The sequence below is a fragment of the Mugil cephalus genome, chromosome 23 (genome assembly GCF_022458985.1).
Source record: "Mugil cephalus isolate CIBA_MC_2020 chromosome 23, CIBA_Mcephalus_1.1, whole genome shotgun sequence".
NCBI lineage: Eukaryota > Metazoa > Chordata > Actinopteri > Mugiliformes > Mugilidae > Mugil > Mugil cephalus.
Genome location: NC_061792.1, coordinates 7,962,415 through 7,974,709, shown reverse-complemented (window position 1 = coordinate 7,974,709; position 12,295 = coordinate 7,962,415). Strand labels below are relative to the sequence as shown.

The following is a 12,295-nucleotide window of genomic DNA, read 5'->3' as shown; positions in this document are numbered from 1 at the left end:
GGGAGGGCTTATATCTCAATGGAGCAGACCACTGAGTGGAGTCAAAGAATGGCAGAGTGCTGGTTCTCTAAGCGAAAACTGAAAATGAGAGAAAATCTCATATTGTCAAAGTCAAGGAAAAACGCAATAATTAGATTAAATTTAGAAAACCAACAGCATCTTCCCACGGATGACATTTTAATTCTCTTGCGACGGCAGTTATGGAGCAGAATATTAAAGAATAAAAAGGGAGGAGGGGGTGTGACTGTGGTGCCTATCAGCAGACAAAAGACGCGGACCCTTTTATTATCGGCTTTGTCAAAATAGCACAGGGTAACGGGAACAGAATGGAGAAGAGATTAGTGGCGCCGGAAATCGACCACCTCGAAACCACGCTATGAAGGATGTGTGATGAACACGATATATTTACACACTGCAGAAAATCTGCTCAAAATATAAAGTCGGAAAGTTGACTACACCATCAAGCCTTGAACTCTAAAAATAAGACATTACTGTTGAAAGATCAGAGATGTCGACAGGCACATTCCAGACATAGTCCTGACCTACTTTTATGATCACATGGATAATATTTCTTTAACCCAAAAATCATGGTGAAAGAACAAATAAAATTGCTCTTATGGAGATTCCTACCTGACATCTCGCAAGTTTGTTATCAACATTGAACATGTCGCGAGTTAAAATTGGCTCCAACAATGCTTTAACCCTTTTAATACAAAAAACTCCATGTTACTAGCTTAAACTGATAGGAATATGAGGATCACGTACATGAACCTAGTGACACTTTTGTAACCTCTGAGGAACAAGCTTTTTGCTGCAGACTTTTAAATGCTGCCATTAAAAGTAAAGTAGGTGTAAAGTGTTAATATTTTCCTCTACATATATAAATATGGTATCCCACTTTTTCTTAACTGCTATCTAATTTACTGTGCAGCATCGGAGAATTCCTTCCCTGCAGAAAAGGTTGATTAGACGGTTAAATTTATTCATTACACGGATAGAGTGGAACTAATTTCGAGCTCCGAGTACACTTTTGTTCAAACCATTTTAATGCAACTGAAATGAGGTCTTCCAAGGCCGGCGTGGTGTTGGTTTGATATTCACTGCAGCAGTGGCAGCTGCAGCCACAGCTGTAGCCAGTTGGTAATTAGTGCACATGCCCATTTGTTCCTCTCTGCAGAGGAGCCGAGCCTCGGTTTGCAGCTGCACTTCAGCAGCTTGCACCATATGCAGTGGATATTCCTGTCTTAGAAGACAAATGTTGTCTGTAATAATACTTATGTGAAGTGACTGTGGCTCAGACAGAGACAAATATTTTACACTCTGCTTGAAGTGAAACCAGTAACAAATTCCTGGCTATCATACGAATTGCGAGCTTGGAATCTGTCGAAGGGGAGAAAAGTGCAGTTTCTTCAATTAAAAACTGGAAAAAAGTATTAGCTTAGTGTGGATTTGGTTTCCAATCAGTGTTATCATTGTGCCCAAAAGTTACGTTTGAGCCTCCAAGTTGAAAACTGAACGCCGCGTGCACTTTCTGTTCCCTTTTCCTCGTTCCCCAATTTCTGATTTTAGCCCGGAGGCTGCGTATAAATCAACTGCCAGTCACTCTTGGGAAGATAATCGGCATTTCACAGCCACAGGAAAGTCACAAAAGGAAAACTTTTGAGATTAGAAGAAACAATGACGTTAAAAAAGAAAAGCAGCACTGCGTAAACAAAGAAAATAATATAAATAAAATTAGCAAACCACTGAAGATAATGCAGCACGTAATTAAACCTTTTTACATGAAATGATAATTGACAAAAAGGCTCCATTCGCTGAAGAAAATGCATGCCTTTCTGGGGCAGGGACTAAACCCACTCTTATCCCCACCGTGTGGCGTTTTCAGCAGATGTCACTGTTTACTGAGATTAAGGCCTGTGTTCAACCGAGCGCACTACTTCACTCGGAATCCATTCTCTCGCCATCTTTATGCATCGTTTCCTATTTATCCTCCGGGAAACAAACTGCAGATAAACTACCCCCACTTGAGCTCTCTGCAGTCCAAGCACTTTTTTTTTTTTTTTTTCATGCACCCACGATATGCGAGGTCAGATAGCATTCATTAGCGGAGCTGACGAGCTGCAGAAAAGGATTGCGCATAAAGACGGGTTTTAGATTTATTTCCACAAAGTGAAATGAGTCCAGAAACCTTGATCTCTTAACTTCTAAAATGAAGAAAATATGAGAGGATATGAAAAAAAAGAAAAAAAAAGAGATGAGATGAAAGCAATTCATGCGATTCAGTGGAAGTGGAATGGGTGTGTGTCTGACTTGACTACATAAAACAGATACTCAGTAACACATGAATCCCAAGACAGTCACAGCCTCCCTTGGGCACTTATGTCATTGAAGACTGAAGCTTTCTGACAGCCAAGCAGATCTTGGGGTGTTGTCATATAAACACCATACTATTTTTATTTATTTATATTTAGCCAGTCAGTTTGTGTGCCTCTTCAGAATGTCATCCCTGCATCCACGGACCAGCATGCAAAAGAATTAATGTGGCATGTCACTGTTTAATGATCAACACACGTGTCCTTTACATGCCCTTAAAGCTGCACCACTCAATATTTTTAAATTAACAGGGGATGCACAATGTTATAGGGGAAGTTTTTCTTGGCAAGCAACTAGCCAGTGAAGACTTGGAGTGAAAAAGTCATCACTAAAAATGTTACAACTGTTGTGTATTAAAGCTTGTTGTATTGTCCCCTAGTGGCCAAAAATAATTAAATTTTGATGGAAAACTCGACAAAGCTATTACTAAATAATGGTCAGTCTTTTAAATTGCAGTTCATTTATTATCATGCTTTCCAACACGTCTTATATTCTTAAAGTAGGTTACTGGTTCTCCCATTGTTTCCATTTGGACTTGTTAGTTTCAGGCGTTAACAAATAGGGGAGCTGCATTACCCCCCGCGTAGCCCAAAGTTAAAGTTGGTGCAGTGATGAAGTCAATTTGAGTTGGAAAAGTCCATTCCCGCACGCAGCTGTCAGGAAAGTAACATAAACAGCAGACGGCGTCGGATACGAGTAGAGAAAGTAGGGAGAATAAAGCAAAAAAACTTCCTGACAAAGCCAGAAAAGTTCGACATTGATGGAGCTCTGACAGGTTACCGCGTGACAGGGAGGAAAACCTGGAGGCAGCAGCGAATAAAGAGAAGAAATCCATCTCATTCTGACAAAGATAAATACACACAAACCCGAAACTGTGCTCACATCTATACATGTGCACACTGTAGTCACAAATCCAAGTTGGCGGGGGAGACAGAGTGAAATGCCTCTCAGCACACCATAGGTGACACTGTTGAACCATGCATTGAGGTGAAACAGAAGAAAGAGGGGAAAGAGGAGGAATGTAGGAAGCTGGGGGCAAAAAAAAAAAGAAAAAAAGAAGCAAGAATGTGACAGAGGGAAAACAGGGCATTCAGAGTGGAGGAGAAAGTTGATATAATCCAACTTGTTTATTTCTCCCATCATCACTATATGCCCCGTGACTGTCAGAGCTGTGTGTGAGAGGCTCGTCTGCTGTGCTTGCACCACTGAAATGTCAGTACCAATAGTCTTCAGTGGGGGGCAATACAAAGCTGACTGAGCAGTGGAAGGATCCTCTACCGGCCTAGTCCCTCTCATTTTCCCTGCAGCTTCTGAATCGAGTAAAATTGATGTTTCTTGCCAAACAGAAACTAATGTTGGGAACACAAACACAGCTGAAGCACGCTATTTGTTAGTGTCATACAATCGCATCCATTTGTGAGTGGTATGACACAATGTGAGGTCTGTCGGAAGAGTCTCTTCCTTCCTCTATTTGTCTAACTGGTTGACACTGTTCAAGAAAATAGACCCCAGTGTTTTTTTTTGTTTTACTCAGCTTGCTCACAATATGTTGCCAATTATTATCAAAAACAAACCGCAACGACGCAAGCCAGGAGCAGTAAATTATCTCGTTCTCTAGCTTGAAATGCAATGGCTGGTTTCTAGAAAGCTGCAACAGTTCATCAAAACGTATATCATTGTGTTCAGGGTTAGGGTTAGTGGTGGGACTCGCTGTGTGGTATTTCCAGCAGGATGCTAAGCTCATGTTAACAGCTAACTGATGATAGGGAAACAATTCTGCAAAACTGCATCACATCAACCACAAACACTGAAATGGAAGTTGCCGTCACAAATCATCGAGTAGTAACCCTAACTCTAACCCTAACCCTAGGTATGTGGTAATTGTGGACCGTGTGCCTCCACAGGCACCGAGTCCTGAATACCGTAAATGAAAGATAGTTCAATCAGCGGGTCTTTGGCTCATTCGCCATTTTGCCGCTGACAGAAAATGCCTCAACAGACATTTTTTGAAAGGAAAATCTACAACTTTAATCATGTCACCCACTTTAGAAAGAATGCTAAACGGCCCAGATGGAAAGAATTCTCCCTTTTTCTTTTCTTTATTTTTTTTTTTTTGAAAGTAACTCGACAGAGTAAACCCAAACAGGGCTCTAATCTCTCTAACCTTTTCACATACAGACAGCAAAATAATATTCATGCAGGAAGATCGATGGCAGCGAAGCGTTTCGGAAAAATCAGATTGACATTTGGGTATCTCCTTCCTCACTCTCTGTTCCTGTTAGTTTTCCTGTCTCTACCGTTCTCCTGTTACAGGAGGACTGCGTAACAGAAGTCCAAAATGCTACATTTCTATTTTGAGGGGTGAAAATGTCATTGCCCTGAAGCCTCTCTCAAATGTCTGGGGTTTTTATTTTGAAACCAAACCCCCTATATGGTCTCTGATCCATAAATGCCAGCACGTGACCTTTTTAGCTGCACATTTATTATTATTCACTTGTGATATTTTGAAGGTTGTCCACCAGCTCCCCGGAAAACAAACGAGAACAACTAATGAAGCTCTTTAGAAATTAAACCTCCTGATCTCTCTTCCTGTTTATATTTGGGCCAGCTCGCCCATTAGTCTGCACCAGTCTGAATCTTTCATTAACTCTAGGTCCATGAAGGTTGCAGCTTTCCGTTCCACTCATAGTTTAAGCTGTTAAAATTTTTATAGGAGCTCTTTCGGTCCATTTTCTAAAAACCGATTCGACAAGAGCAAGTCGCAGACAAAAGCAGGGGCGGGAGAGAGAGTGTGTGTTTTTATGCAATGGGAAAAGAATAGGAGTGTTACAAGACACTGCTAATGCTGATGTACTGTTAATAGTTGTTCATTTTAGGTCTAACTGCCGTCTTTTCTTCCATTTTTTTTTAACTCAAAGTTAAACTTTGCTTCAGGGGAATTTAATTTCCCTTTAAGATTTTCAGCAAAATTAATATTTTAGCTGCAGCATAGCTCGACAAATTGAGCCGAAAAAGAGTTCCTCCTCGATTGCAGCTTGGAGACATAATGCTGCGGGATCCATTTCAGTAAATGGCACAAATTCAATACATACATTAAGCATCCAAAAGCCAGCGACCTTCCCCAAAACACTGTTGGATGAAGGGGTCTATTTGGCGTCTTGACGTGAGCGACTGTGACAGTTTACGGAGGAGAACTGAGAAGTAGGTCATCCCCATTGACCTGACTCACATAATCAGCATACATGTGTGTGTGTGTGTCACTTTATGAGCGCGCTGTTCCAATTCGCTCTCAACTCGCAGGAGGCAGGAAATAGCAAACACGCGGTGATGGAACCAAGCGAAAGAGGGCAAAGCATCTGAAGCTGAGCATAAACATGATGTTAGCTGCCTCTCCACTTCCGCGATGCCACGTTTGAGGGACCGAAACACAAATTGGAGACGGAAACTTGATCTGAAACATGTTTGCTATTGGATCCACTGAATGTACAGTTTCAGTCATGGCTTGTCAAAAAAAATACCGCCTTGAAACCTCAGCTAAAATCACCTGCAATTGTAACAATCAGAGAAGGAAGCATAGCTAAATTATTCACATTTTTGTGAGGAATAAATTATTTACTTTGCTTTTTTTTTTGTGGTTCCTCACGAAGCACCATCTCCTCTTGCCTTTTTTCTGTCTTGCTAACATATAAACCATTTGACACCTTGTTTACACCAAACTGCTGAAGAATTTCAAAGATTTTTTTTTTCCCCCAATGCGCAGAGGAATTGCGATTCAGGAAAAAGACAAAAATAAAGCATAATCCGTTTTCATAGCAGCAGCGGATAGTTGACGAGGGATTAACCCTTGACCCCGCGCGGTCGTTGAGAACAAGTCGTATTTGCAGGGTCATGCTTTCTGTGCGAAGCAAACTTCCCTCTGTGGTGATCTTTATGAAAAGATGCACACATGCAGAAATAGCGCTGATGCAAGTCTACAGCGTTTTCGTGGAGTTATTTTTCTCGCTTTGTGGAAGGACATGATAAATCTTGCAGTGCAGGCGCTGGAAGAAATGCATTTGCTTTGCCGGTGCCATAAGTCCAATTAATAATGAGGAAGAAAAAGTGTACTTGACTGGCGAATGTGGACAATTCAAGACTTTGTAGACGCTTTGAGCTTCAGATGTCAAACTTCTCCTGCCCCTAATCTCAACGCTATGAGGCTGCATCCTCTCAGTCGCTAACAAGTTAACAACACCAACAGTTGCCACATATTCTTTGTCCTTTCCCAGAGACCCTGCCACGCTGATCCGTAATCCGCTTCCTGCCGTACCGGCTGTGACCAATCGTGGCCTTTCGTGTTTTGAAGCGGTCAGTCACACCTAACAGGATTGGCCGGTCATAGTCTGGGGATGCCGAGGTTATTAGTGATTATGATAAAGGGCGACATGTGTGATTGCGGTTCGTCGTGTGTGTGTGTGTGTGTGTGTGGCCGTCTGGCATCCTCCTCGTGTGACCCAGATAGGGTGCAGTGTTGAACGTTAAATTAGGCGTGATGTTTGGTGGTGGGGGGGCGGAGATTATGGGTGACAAAAACAAATCTGGTGTCGCCAAGGACATATTTCATGGGGGTAAAGGTCTTGTAAACACGCCGCTACGAGAGCAGGAAAATATTTCTTCTTCTGAGATATTTTAAATCTTCCGTTAATATTCCTTTACCCAGAACCGCAATCCTTTTTGACATCCTCTTAACATTCTTCTTGAACCTTGAACAAAGCAGTGCAATGGAATTCACTGTTGCACCAGTTCAGCTAAATGCTGTATTATGTCAGATATTACAAAGCTGGTCATCTCCAAAGGTGCATAAACCTTCTGCCTTTTCTCTACGGCAAAAAATCGTCTTGAGTCTTTGGCCTACCACTCACCTGCACGATTTTGTTAAATGTTAGTCTGGTTGCTTTAAAAAAAACATGTACATATCATGAATGGCATGTGGAATGTTTCTTTTACGACACACACACCTTTCATTACTCCAATTATTCTATAATACTGCCTTAAAATATGTGTTTAAGATCCCAAAGAAGTGGAGATGAAAGTGATTAAGTTGTGGTTGTTCCCCAAAGAGCTGGATTATTATAGCAGCTTTTTGATTGGATAATGAAATGTTTTTTGACATGAAAGCGACCCCAGAGGGCTGGCAAGGATTAGCTGAGCTGGGGCGTGCATGCATGAAGAGAGCTGAAGGAAGACAAAGCATGCAGCATCTGGGTGGCTTGTGCAGTGCAGCATGCAGGAAGATTTTGTCATTTGATGTAAGCAGTAGGTGCGTCGCGTGTTTAGCACATTTGAAAGTGCAAAACAGTCACCACAGTCAGACCTTTCCCCTTTTTTTTCCAAAAATAAGGAAATATAAGGGCTTCAACTTAAATGAGGCATCACGAAGGAGTCACACTGGATATCTGTTACCTGGTTAAACTCAGTTTGACCTAAGCATGCCTAAAATGACCTCGCTCCACAGACCACCATGTGTCATAACATCAAACATGTGGCCAGATTTGGAATGTGCTTACAATTACCCACGATTCTGAACCCTTGCATGTTTCAAGTATGAGCAAAGTGGGAAGTCGTCTGTTTACACTGAAAGACCAAGAATGTCAGAAAACGTGACATTACCGAACTTTGGAGGGGAGGCTTCTCGAATGATGCGTACTCCAAAGGGGTGGGATGTGACTTTCCTTAACATCTGCGGGCAGATTATAGCGAAGCCGTCTATGCGTGTCGAATGGCCGCAACGTGTCTTCAGACTCGCTGTAAGTAAAAACCAGCCACGTCCGACACCTGAGAGAGGATGTGTGCTTGAAGAAACCGAACTTGGTTCTTCTTCAAATGTAAGATTGATGGCATGTAGCTACCAAAACTACTTTGTGTGCAGAAATGAAATGTATAACCTTCTTTACGGACCTTTTGATTGGCAAGGTAGGCAGCCAAGTTCGGACAACTAAGCTCCTCGTTAAACGAAGACAAAATGATCTCCAACAAGCTACTCCAGTACTTTCTTGGCTTAGTGACACGTCCCAAACCGGCCGGTGTTTCCACGACCGCTGACTTAAAACTTTAATGACTACTGCCGTTTTCTTGGTGACAACGGGCTGCAACTGCATCCGCTTTAGTGAACAAACACCCAAACATGTTGCACTTCACCCTTGTCGCTAACCTTAACCCTGCAGGCATTTCCGAACTAGAACGGAATATAATCGACCTGTTCTCTCTCCTGCAAAACAGTTTTCAGAAGATGCATTCACTGGCTTGATGAAATATTGTCTAGACCTGTAAAAAGAAACTGGCTTCATATATATCTTCAGCAAACATCTCCAGCACCATTTTTGATGTGTTACTTCTGGATCTAAACTTTAACGCCCCCAGCACCTTCCAGCATCAATGCTATGCTAGCTTACTGTCTGATAAATTATTCAACCAGTTACTTGTCAGCATTGCTAGCTAAGATTACTAGAATAGCACATAGCTGAGTGCAAGGTGGAAGTCTGTGCAACAGGTTGAAACCAGCAGAAAGATACTTTAGGCCAGCTCAGGGTGTGGTGTCAGCATTCACAAGCTAGGCTACAGCTTAGGACTCTGCACAAGCATGGGTGCAGGTTGTCGAAGGTTTTGTTTGTTAACACACAAATCAAGCATGTGAGGATTCTTTGATTTCACCTTCGCTGTGGAAATGAAAAGGGGCCCGTTAATGTGTTTTGTCACGGCAAAATTAAGTTTCACAGTTAGCGAGATTTCCTCCTGGCACTTTAGCAGACAATTATTTTCAGCGCGGGGTTACTCAACTGCGCTTTGATTCTGCAGTCAAAAAGCATTTGTTATAAACAACTGAAGATTACCCATTAAGAATGCCTTCCGGTGTGCATTCAGTTCAACTAAATTAGAGGTTTCACCGTTCTTTGTTTCTGAAATTACTTTTGGAAAAAAAAAAGGGGGGCAGGGAGCTGTGCTGACGCTAAATGTATAATTCACATGTTTGAACTACTGAGGAACGCCGTGTTACCGCACGCTGCAGAGCCCTGGGACTACAGTAAAATGAAAAGTTTGAGGAACCACTTATCCCCTCCACAGGACTACACAAGCTGCCAAGTCTCACTCAGCCAATTGTGCTCATTGTCACCGCTTCTGAAGTCTCCATGGCAACGCTGCGCTCTCATCTTATTCGGCTGGTGATTAAAGAATGCACTGGGGTGGATGAAATGAACTGATCTGGACTGGCAATAGAGAGTGAAGAAAAGGGGGGAAAAATGGAGTCCGGTAAGTTATATTAGAGGATGTTTAGATAGCAATTAGCAGTTTGCCCCTCAAGTGTCTGAAGTTGTCGTGGAGGCTACCCACTCGTGAGACAACAGGATATTATGCAGGCAACTGTTGCCACTAATGCTATCACCGACAGGCGACAAACTTCCTTTGCTTTCTGATCGCGGCAACATCTCGACTGAATCCGACTAAACGTTTACACAAACTGACAGGCGTCTCCCACGCAGGAAACAAAAAAACCCTCCCTTTGTTGTATTTGTTCCCACAGTCAATCATCAGGTAGGAGGGGAAGGAGAAGAAGAAAAACAAAAAAAAAAACAAAGACGGATCTGAATCCGAGATGGTTTTCTCAATGCCACGCTGACAATGTCTCACCGAGACATGTCGGTGGGGGGAAACAGGAAAAGAAACACTAACAACAATGTTGCTATATTGGTCGCCACTGTGACAACTACAAACCAGATTTCAGACGAGGCCTCTTTGTATGTCCTGGGCTGTGCTGCTGTTTTTCTCTTATCAAAATGTGCACTTTCGAAACTAAAATTTAAACTAGCCGCTACAAAAAGTTGAACTTTTTCGACGTGTTGCTCGGTCGGAGGTTCCACTTAAATTAACATTACAAACAATCGCCGCCGCCGCCTCCCTTCCTCGCGCTTCCCATTGTGCCGCAGATCAAACGCTCAACCTGGATCTCCTTGATCCGTGCGACCCGTAGCAGGTGAGGAGGCTCAGGAGCGACACTGATTCGGTGACTCACGCCAGCTGTCTCCCACATGCACGCACACACACCGCAGCACATCGCACATTGAATTGAATAACCTGACCTCCGGGGTGCAAATAAACACACAGGAAGGAGTGGTTCAATATTAATATATATTCATTTGCGTGTAACATGCAAATAAACATCAAACGCCTTTAAAGCCACTCTTGCACACAGATTTTAAGCATCCCTAAAGGCGCCGTCTCCTGTCTTTATGTGTTGGGTACACAGTGGCTCTTTAAAAGTGGGTCACAAAAACCACTCGCACAATGCAACCCCACCTACACGCACACATTGTTGTGTTATAACCGGTGCACACAAAGCTCTGATCAAAGTCGTGCACACTTTCCAGACCTCAGATTAAAGTTTCTGTAAAGCCGAAGTCGCTCAGGCGTCTTAAGAAACTGACTCGCGCTACAAAAAGCAGACTTTTTGTTATAAATGTGGAGTCGGCAGCTGTTTCTGCAGAAGTTTCCCCTCAGCCGTGATGCAGATGGCTCCAGAACGCTCACTGGCTGAGTCTTAAAGCCACTGCTCTATCATTATCATTCTTGCGATGCTGGCACTCAAAGCTTCCACTCCTCATTTCCACTGAGAATACAGTCTGAGCCGAGATGGAGGGTGAAAGCATGCTGGGATTCCCCCCAGGGACTCGCAGAGACTTAAGTAAACTCAGGAAAAAAAACAAAAAAAAAAACACAAACCTCTCCCCCCCACCCCACTCTTCTCAATATAGTATGCACAAGAACACAATCCTCTTCCCCTCTTACCTTCCACATGATTAAAATCCCATCATCCACATATAAAGTGAAAAAAGACAGAAGGGAGAGAGGTGGGGAGAGAGAACGGCAGCTATCTTTGGCTCTCTCTCTCCTCTGTGGGATGCAGAAACTGCAACGACTCAGGCGGCAGCAGCAGCAGCGGCGGCGGAGAGCAGCGAACTTGGGAGTCTGTGAGGATATGTCTCCGTGGCTGTGTCATCACCTCTCATGACATGTTTCCTCCCCTGCCTGTGTAAGCCTTTCCATCCTGACCCGGCAGAGAGAGAGAGAGAGAGAGAAAAAGAGAGAGACGGGACAAACTAGTGCGCCGCCCCCCTCTCTATTACCCCTCCTCCTCCTCCTCCTCTATGTCCATCCCTCCCTTACTGTTTCCCTGTATTCAAATCTGCCAGTGAGCTGCCCTGCCTCTAAGTAGGCCAATCACTAAACTACAGGGGGTGGAGTCTGGGCCGGCTGTGCTCAACTATGTTTTCAGCATGTATGCCAGACGGAATAAATGCCTGTCATATATTTCGAGGTGAAGATGTAGCGTTTCTTGACCAACCCCGGTGGATCTGTAGAAAAATAGACCAGATTTGTTAAACTTTCTACCACAATCGACCAATGGTAAAAGTGTATTCTATCGATGTGTTTTTGAAATCGTTTGAAACTATCGTTTTATCAAGCTACGGCACAGAATGTATCATGACTGGCAGTCAGTGCATTTACATGCGCATGGAACAAAACCAAACAAATTATTGCCTTAATCTGACTTTAACTGGATAACGTAAGGGCATGTAAACACGTTAATTGGAGTTCTCCTTATCCAATTAAAACACCTAGATAATGTCATTGGAAATCGATTTTCTCAAGCATGTATGTGCTTAATCGGACTTTAACCGGATAACGCCAAGCGGCAACCTCTGTTGTAAAAACTGCAGTTCATCGAGTGGCCACTTGAGGCTGACTCCAACAGGGAGCAAATCCCTGATACAAAAATTGGTTTTGGTCAGAATGGTTTATGTCACTATTCACAGCTGTATGGGCGCTGAATTTTTTTTCTAACTCTTTCGTTTATTTTAAGAAATTCTGTATAAAAGGCTCAGTAGCC

The 12,295-nt window shown here is 43.0% G+C and overlaps 1 protein-coding gene across 2 annotated transcripts in view; it reads right to left on the bottom strand.

Moving 5' to 3' along the window:
- Positions 1-12,295, bottom strand: part of LOC125000943 (E3 ubiquitin-protein ligase Midline-1-like) — a 50,301-nt gene that overhangs the window by 26,400 nt on the left and 11,606 nt on the right. The window contains exon 1 of one of the 2 annotated variants that reach the window (XM_047576716.1): positions 11,194-11,481. The exons of the other annotated variant lie outside the window; for it this stretch is intronic. The gene's annotated coding sequence lies outside the window, so the exon portion shown is untranslated. Of the gene's footprint in view, positions 1-11,193; positions 11,482-12,295 lie in introns of those variants that run through there. 2 annotated transcript variants of the gene reach the window in all.